The following is a 7,596-nucleotide window of genomic DNA, read 5'->3' as shown; positions in this document are numbered from 1 at the left end:
ATTAGGCCTCATGGGGTACCTATGGGTGAAGGCCAAATTTGGCTATGTGTCCTTCCCCTAGGGCTTGTTTAACAACCCAAAAAAGTGATTTTTCCAAGATGGACGAATTCCATCTATAGGAGTGCCATCCTTCGTTAGATAACCTTCTTGATAGGTGTAATTCTTTTTCCCCATTTCATTCCTCTTCTTGAGGTGCCTTGGTTAGGGAGTGTATAAGACCTAGGAAAGACCAACCAATGGGAGTCCCTCACTCTACCCAAGAGGTTAGAAGGAGTGAGAGAAGCCTTCTTAGGCTAGAGATTGAAGCTCAGTGAGCTAATCACCCACTCTCCATTTTTGGAGATCTTGCAAAATTTGAAGGAAAAAACCAGTTTGGAATAGGGGATTTGGCTAAGTGTTGCAGAAAAATTTTGTGGATTGGGCTGCTCTTCTCCAAGCTTTCCTTAGAATACCCTTGGCAAATTCAAGGTAGGTGCATTTTCTTGCTTACATGTTAAAATTTGTTTGTAGAATGCTTGAATGAAAATATTATATTTTTTATTTGTATTGTATTTGTGAAAGCTTTATGTGATTATTTTCCTATTTCTGCTTATGCATTTTGTTGTGTTTTGGGAGTATCCAAGACCATCTTACCCTTGGGAGGGCAGAATGGTCTTGGGGGTGGATGGAGTTTGAAAACCTTAGAGTGAGAGGCTCTCATCATGAGAGTGATCTCAAGGGTTTGTCCATGTGACCCTTGCTGCATAGTTTTGTTTATGCATTCGGGGGTCATAAGGGGAGAAAATATGGCAGGTATGCCTTTGGGGGTCATAAGGATATGGGGGTTAAGATGAGTTTTGTTGTGTTTCTTGGATGCCATGAGTTGGTTGTGAGTTACTATCTAGCAGATCTCCTCTAGGGTACTTGGTCCACTTCCACCCTAGTAGAACATCACATTATGTGATGAAGTTTCAGCTTGGGAATGGGAATGTGTTTGTTATGTTTTCCCCTTTGCTTGTTTGTGTTTGCTTGAGTGTAACCCATCTAGGACTTGGTTCTCCAAGCTCGGGGGTGACTTCTAGTAAGCCTAGGCTAGGAGGTGAGCACCCCATGGTCACAACCTTATGATTGTATGCAGGTTGCTTGGAAAGGGGAAAGAAAGCTAGGACTTGCATATTCTACTTAGTTGCAGATTTTACTTAGTTGTAGAAGGAAAGAAATTAAAATGTAATTATTGTAATTATTTTGAAGGAATGGAGTGTGTTATTTAGTTAAGTCCTCATCTATTAGGGATGAGAGACTAATTGGGTATTTTTCCCCATTTGTAAAAGTTGACAACTTGAGTCACACATTTTTATCAGAAAAACATTTTATTTAAATTATGTAATATATAATGTTGCTAGTAATTTTATTTAATTCTGTCTTAAACTAAAATCTGTTATTATTTATCTCTGCGATTTTTGTAAAGAAATGATAGATGCAGAAAAAGAGATGCAATGTCATTTTAAGTATTTTCCTACAATATTTAAATGTTGTTGTTTACTGTCATTTTAATTTACTTAGAACAAAAAAAAATGAAACAGAAAGCTAAAGTAGAATCATGTAAACCTACTTTTCCTATAAGATATCTTATTGAAGTTAAAAATGCCCCTATAGTCATATGTTACTTCTGTCATTTTTTATTTCTGTTTATACATTGCAGAAAATTAATAATAATAAAACCTATTTATAGTCTTTAGCTTGTTGCTAGTATTACTGTAAAAAAAAAAATGTATTGCTGTAGAAAAAAAAAAAAGGGATATGGGAGCATTCATAGATCTAGAAAATCAGAGAAATGAACCCTTTTTTTTTGATATATTTAACAAGCTGTTAAATCTGACAATACTAATAAATTTAATGTTGTATATTTAGAACCTAGATAACCTAGCTAAAAGAATATTGGTATACATGTGAAAATTTAAATCTTACTTTACATTAATTTAGCAAGAAATGAAATATATAGATCTTCTATGCTATCTATATTTTAAATTATTCTTGCATGTTTCTGTCAAGAAAAAAAGAGAGCTTTTAATCCTTAGAGACTGATATATATATAAAAAGAAATTAAAAAACAAAAAATTAAAAAAAAAAATATATATATATATATATATATATATACACCAAAGTGGGAGGCTTCGGCCACCGCGGGGAGACCCAAGGAGCTGCTTGCCCACACCGTGGGCCGCAACCCACAGGGGTAACGGCTTCGGTCGTTCCCTGTGGGCGGTGCCCCATAGTGGTGGTAGCAGTCGCCTCTGTGGGCCGTGACTTGCAGGGCTCAGCTGCGGCTGACCCCAAGTGGGGAGCCCCACGTCACCGCCTTCGCCACTGCAAACCTTCCCCCCTCTACGATTTTCCTCCGGGTGGTGCCGCCATCTTTCTCCCACCCGGTCGCTGCCTCCATGGCCGCTGCCTCACGGCCGAACCCTACATAACACACAACATGCACACACACACAAAAAAGAAAAGAAAGAGATAAACCCTCACCCAATTTCGGGTTAGGGTAAAGGAAGTATAATAAGATTAAGATTTTTAGTTGGATAAAATATGCAGCCCTAATTCAAATCTGGATTAGGGTTTGCATACAAATAAAAGACAAAAAGTATTAAGGTTAGCTAATAATATAAAAATAAAAGAGAGAGATTATTAAGGGGATTTAAATAAAATATAGGAGAAGAAAATTACTCAACCCTAGTTAGGGTTTGAGATTTAAAAAATAAATTAAAATAAGAAGAGGGGGAAATACTTTTGAAATTTTGAAAATGATTTCCCTACCCCATATAATTTTGGCCATATGTGTTAATAATTTAAATCTCCTTATCCGATTTGGGAGAAAATTAATTTTAATATAGTTATTTTATAAAATTTAAAATGGAGAATTAATGTTATATGGATACATTAATCGCATAGTTGATTTAATTTATTCAACTAGGGAAACTATATTGTTATTTGATATATTCAATTAAATATAGACGTTAAGTTAAATTTTAAATTGGAAAAAAAAAATCTATAATTGAAAATTATTAATTATTTTTACGGATTTTTAGCCTATGAGGCCAATGTTGGCCATATTATTTATATCGTCAAATTTGAAGGTTTAGGGGAAATTAAAATTGACTATAGCATTAAAATTGGATTTATTTGACAAATGACATTATTAAATTTGAAACCTTATCGGTTAGATTTAAATAATGAATTTGCGTGCGCTCGATTAATTAAATTTTTAATTTAAGATATCCTCATCATCATCTAATTTGCCAGCATAACTTTTTTTTTTTTTATCGATAAGAGGCCATAGCCAAAAAATTTATTAATCAAAATTAATTTTTTACATCACTCCACTCGTGCGGGCTCTAGTAGGAAAGAGTGGAGGCGAGAAAACCTCCGGCCTTGCCTAGGACCATAGTCCAGATAGTTTCTACATCTAATTACAATAAGCATAGATTTAGAATAATACAATAACACCTCGGGCTAGGGTGAGCAAGTGGGAAGATATTTTCTTTCCCTTACAGGCCCATATTACTATTTTTCAATTGTCACTATTCTCCTTGTGCTATGTTTAAGAGTTTGAGCCTTGATTGCATGTAGTCTTTTGTTATTTTAGCAGCTTTCATCCTGTCATTTGTTCAAGATGGCCTTGCACCTCTTGCATGGTTAGTTTTCAAAACACTTGCCCAGATTGTTAGTCACATGTAGTATTCCAACGTGATTTGACATCCTTCTCTAATGATTCTAAATTCTTAACCTCATATATCTAAAATTATAAAGTCATCAGTATGGCATATTCATAAACAGAGTTTCTAGATAATTTCCATTTTGAGAAGTGATCATCCATAGTTATGAATCACCTATTTACCACATTTTGCTTATGTACCCGGATGCTATCCTTGAAAATGGATGATATCTAGGATACAATAACAAAAGGGGGTAAATGGGACTTCTATCTTGCCTGAGTCCAGCTGAGGGTAATAGAGGTAGATGAGTTTTATGGCAGAAACACATATTACCCGCAGTCTGTGGATTGTCAGATAACCATTCAATTATAAAAAGCTCAGCAGCAAGTATCAAATGAGTATATGGTAGGGCACTTAGGGGTTCCTATAGGCCAACACATCAGAAAATGAGGGCTTTTATTTTACCAAAATGGTGCACCTGTTGAATCGAAGAAACCTATCGATGTTTCATCGATAAGATGATTTATCGGATAGAATTGGGCATTGATGAACTTCAAAAGGGGATTATCGCAAGCGTTATTTTTCATCGATAGAAGGTTATCGAAGAAACCAAAGGAGGTTTCGTCGATGAAGCAATGCTACCGAAGAAACTGCAGTATCAGTAGGACATGTAATGAAATCACTACAGGAGATAGATCTTCCGAAAAGATGAGATCGAAGAAACTGGGGAAGGTTTCATCGATAGGACAGTTTGAGAAAAGAAGGGTGTCGAAGAGATACTAAAGTTATTGGTTGACAAAGACAGTTTCATCGAAAGATAAAAGGTCGATAAAACATAGGAGAGTTTCATTGATATAAAAAGGGTATCGAAAGAAAGGGGACACCGATGAACCTAAGAGGGGCTCATCAAAAGCATAGATTCCACCGAAAGAGGATATCAAAGAAAGAAGAGATGGTTTTCATCGACGGGAAAAGGCTTTGGAGGAAATAATGCCATCGGCACAACATGAAGGAAACTTACTGAAAGAAGCATTCTTATCAAAAGTACGATCAAACAAAAAGATATTGATAATAATATGAGTTTCGAGGAGGCTAAAGGTTATGTTACCAATGAGTGTGGTTTTATCGATGCAACTTTATCAAGGAAGATTACTAATGAGCTCATCGATGAAAGATGATAGTGGAAGCAAATCAACAAAAGACAGATGGCCTCGATGAAACAATAGACCCATTCATCGAAGGAGTGTAGTGATGTCGATAGAAAAAGTGTTTCGATGGAAGGATAAAGGAAGTTACCAAAGCCCCAGGTTTCTTCGACATAAGACCCAATGATGTCTCATCAAAAAAAGGGAATCGAAGAAACCTATCGATATTTCACTGATAAGATAATTTATCAAATAGACTTGGGCCTTGATGAACTTCAAAAGGGACTTATCGAAAGTGTTGTTTTCATCAATAGAAGGTATATCGATGAAACCCAAGGAGGTTCCATCGATGAAGTAGGGCTAACGAACAAACTTCAGAATCGGTAGGATATGCAACGAATACAACGAAGAAGATAGTTCTACCAAAATGATGAAATTGAAGAAACTAGGGAATGTTTCATCGATAGGACTATTCGAGAAAGGAGGGTGTCAAAGAGATACTAAAGTTATTGGCCGACAATGACATTTTCATCGAAAGGTAAAAGGTCGATGAAACATAAGAGAGTTTCATCGATATAAAGAGGGTAGTGAAGGAAAGGGAACACCGATGAACCTAAGAGGGACTCATCGAAAGCATTGATTCCAACGAAAGAGGATATTGAAGAAAGCAAAGACAGTTTTCATCGACGGGAAAAGGCTACCGAGGAAATAATACCATCGGCACAATGAAGGGAACTTACCGAAAGAAGTGTTCTTATCAAAAGAATGATTATGATCAAACAGAAGGAGGCTACATCAATAAAAGATATCGATAAGAATATGAGTTTCGAGGAAGCTAAAAAGCATGTTACCAATGTGTGTGGTTTAACCGATGCAATTTTATCAAGGAAGATTACTAATGAGCTCATCGATGAAAGATGATAGTGAAGAAAATCATCAAAAGAAAGATGGCCTCGATGAAACAATAGACCCATTCTTCAAAGGAATGTAGTGATGTCGATAGAAAAAGTGTTTCGATGGAAGGATAAAGGAAATACCGAAGCCTAAAGTTTCTTCGACATGAGACCCAACGATGTCTCATCGATATAAAAGGGTATCAAAAGAAAGGAAACATTGATAAACTTCAGAAAGGACTCATCGAAGATTGTAATTCCATCGATAAAAGATATCGAGGAAGGTGGAGATGGTTTTCATCAACAGGAAAAGGTATTCAAGGAGATAATACTATCGGTGCAAAGGGTCACTGAAAGAAACGTTCACATAAAAATAATAAGGTCGATTAGACAAAAGGCAGTTTCATCGATAAAAGATATCGATAAGGAAATAAGTTTTGAGGAGGCTAAAAGGCATGTCTCCAATATGCATTGTTTCGCTGATACAACTTTATTGATGGAAGAAGTATTCGGTGAGACAATAGATCCATTCATCGATGGGGCATTGATATCGATGGAAGAAGTATTTCAATGGAAAAATAAAGGAGGTTAGCAAAGCCCAAGGTTTCATTGACATAAAAACCGATGGATATCAGATAGGAAGCGATGAGGAGACACCTCTAGTGGTTGAAAACAATATATTGATGAATGAAGGAAATACATGATAGAAGTGATATTCAAAACAAAAAGTGTTAGTTAATGGCTTATGTTGAGAAGCCAATATTTAAACTGAATGTTTGTCTGAGTATCTATACGAAAATATAGGGGGCAGGAAGAGGAATAAGTAAGGGGGTTAAAATAGAGTTTGGGCAAGAGAAACATAAAGTGATGAGAGGAGGAACATGCTAACGACAACTTAGGACACGAAAACAAAAGATTGATGCCATTGGCTCCCAAATTGGCCAACTCATCCGCTCTTTTATTGCCCTCCCTATAAATATGATTGATTGTGAACCTATCAAAATCTTTGCATAGGTCAAGAGCTTTTGATAGCAAAGTATTTAGTCTCCAATTAGGCATACTACCTTTCCTCAGAGCATTGACAATTATAGCCAAATCTCCTTCAATTTCCAAGTTCTTAAATCCTAGTTTCCTGCATAAATGCAAACCCTCAACCAGGGCCATAAGTTATGCCCAATTGTTGGTGTTGATGCCAACCAAAGAGGCAAGGGTTGCTAGTTCCTTGCCTTACCTATTATGAAGAACACATCCTATCCCTGCTTACCCTGGGTTGCCACAAGATGCCTCATCAAAGTTTAGCTTCATCCAACCTTCGCCTGGGGGCTACCATCTGCATGCATCCCTTGATCGAAGACTTGCAATAGGACCAACACCTACATAGGGAGGAAAGGATAAGCCTTCCCAATGTTTTTTCATTTTTTCATCCCAATAAGTGATAGAGGCATTCTTCAATGTGCCTGATGACAGTCGGTTGTTCATGAGCTCAGTGATAGCTAACTCTATCCTGTTAATGATTTTGGGTGCCTCTAGCTTTTCATTCTTAAAGAGACATCTATTTCTCTCCTTCCATAGATCCCACATTATGGAAGAGGGAAGAGTTGTCCATAAACCTTCAAAGAGATAGCCATGCCTGAGGAGGGGCCATGCCTTGAGCATTCCAAAGATGGTGTGAGGGAAGGCTGTAGACCATTCAAGTTTGTTGGTGAACTAGATCCAACATTTGTGAGCAAAGGGGCAGTTAAGGAGGATATGATTAGTGTCTTCCTCATCTACCTTGCAAAGAGGACATCTACTAGGGCCCTCATACCCCATTCTTCTAAATTTGTCTGCAGTTAAGAGCTTGTTCTGAACTGTAAGCCAGGAGAA

This window comes from Cryptomeria japonica, chromosome 7 (genome assembly GCF_030272615.1).
Source record: "Cryptomeria japonica chromosome 7, Sugi_1.0, whole genome shotgun sequence".
Classification (NCBI taxonomy): domain Eukaryota; kingdom Viridiplantae; phylum Streptophyta; class Pinopsida; order Cupressales; family Cupressaceae; genus Cryptomeria; species Cryptomeria japonica.
This window is presented reverse-complemented; position numbering follows the sequence as displayed.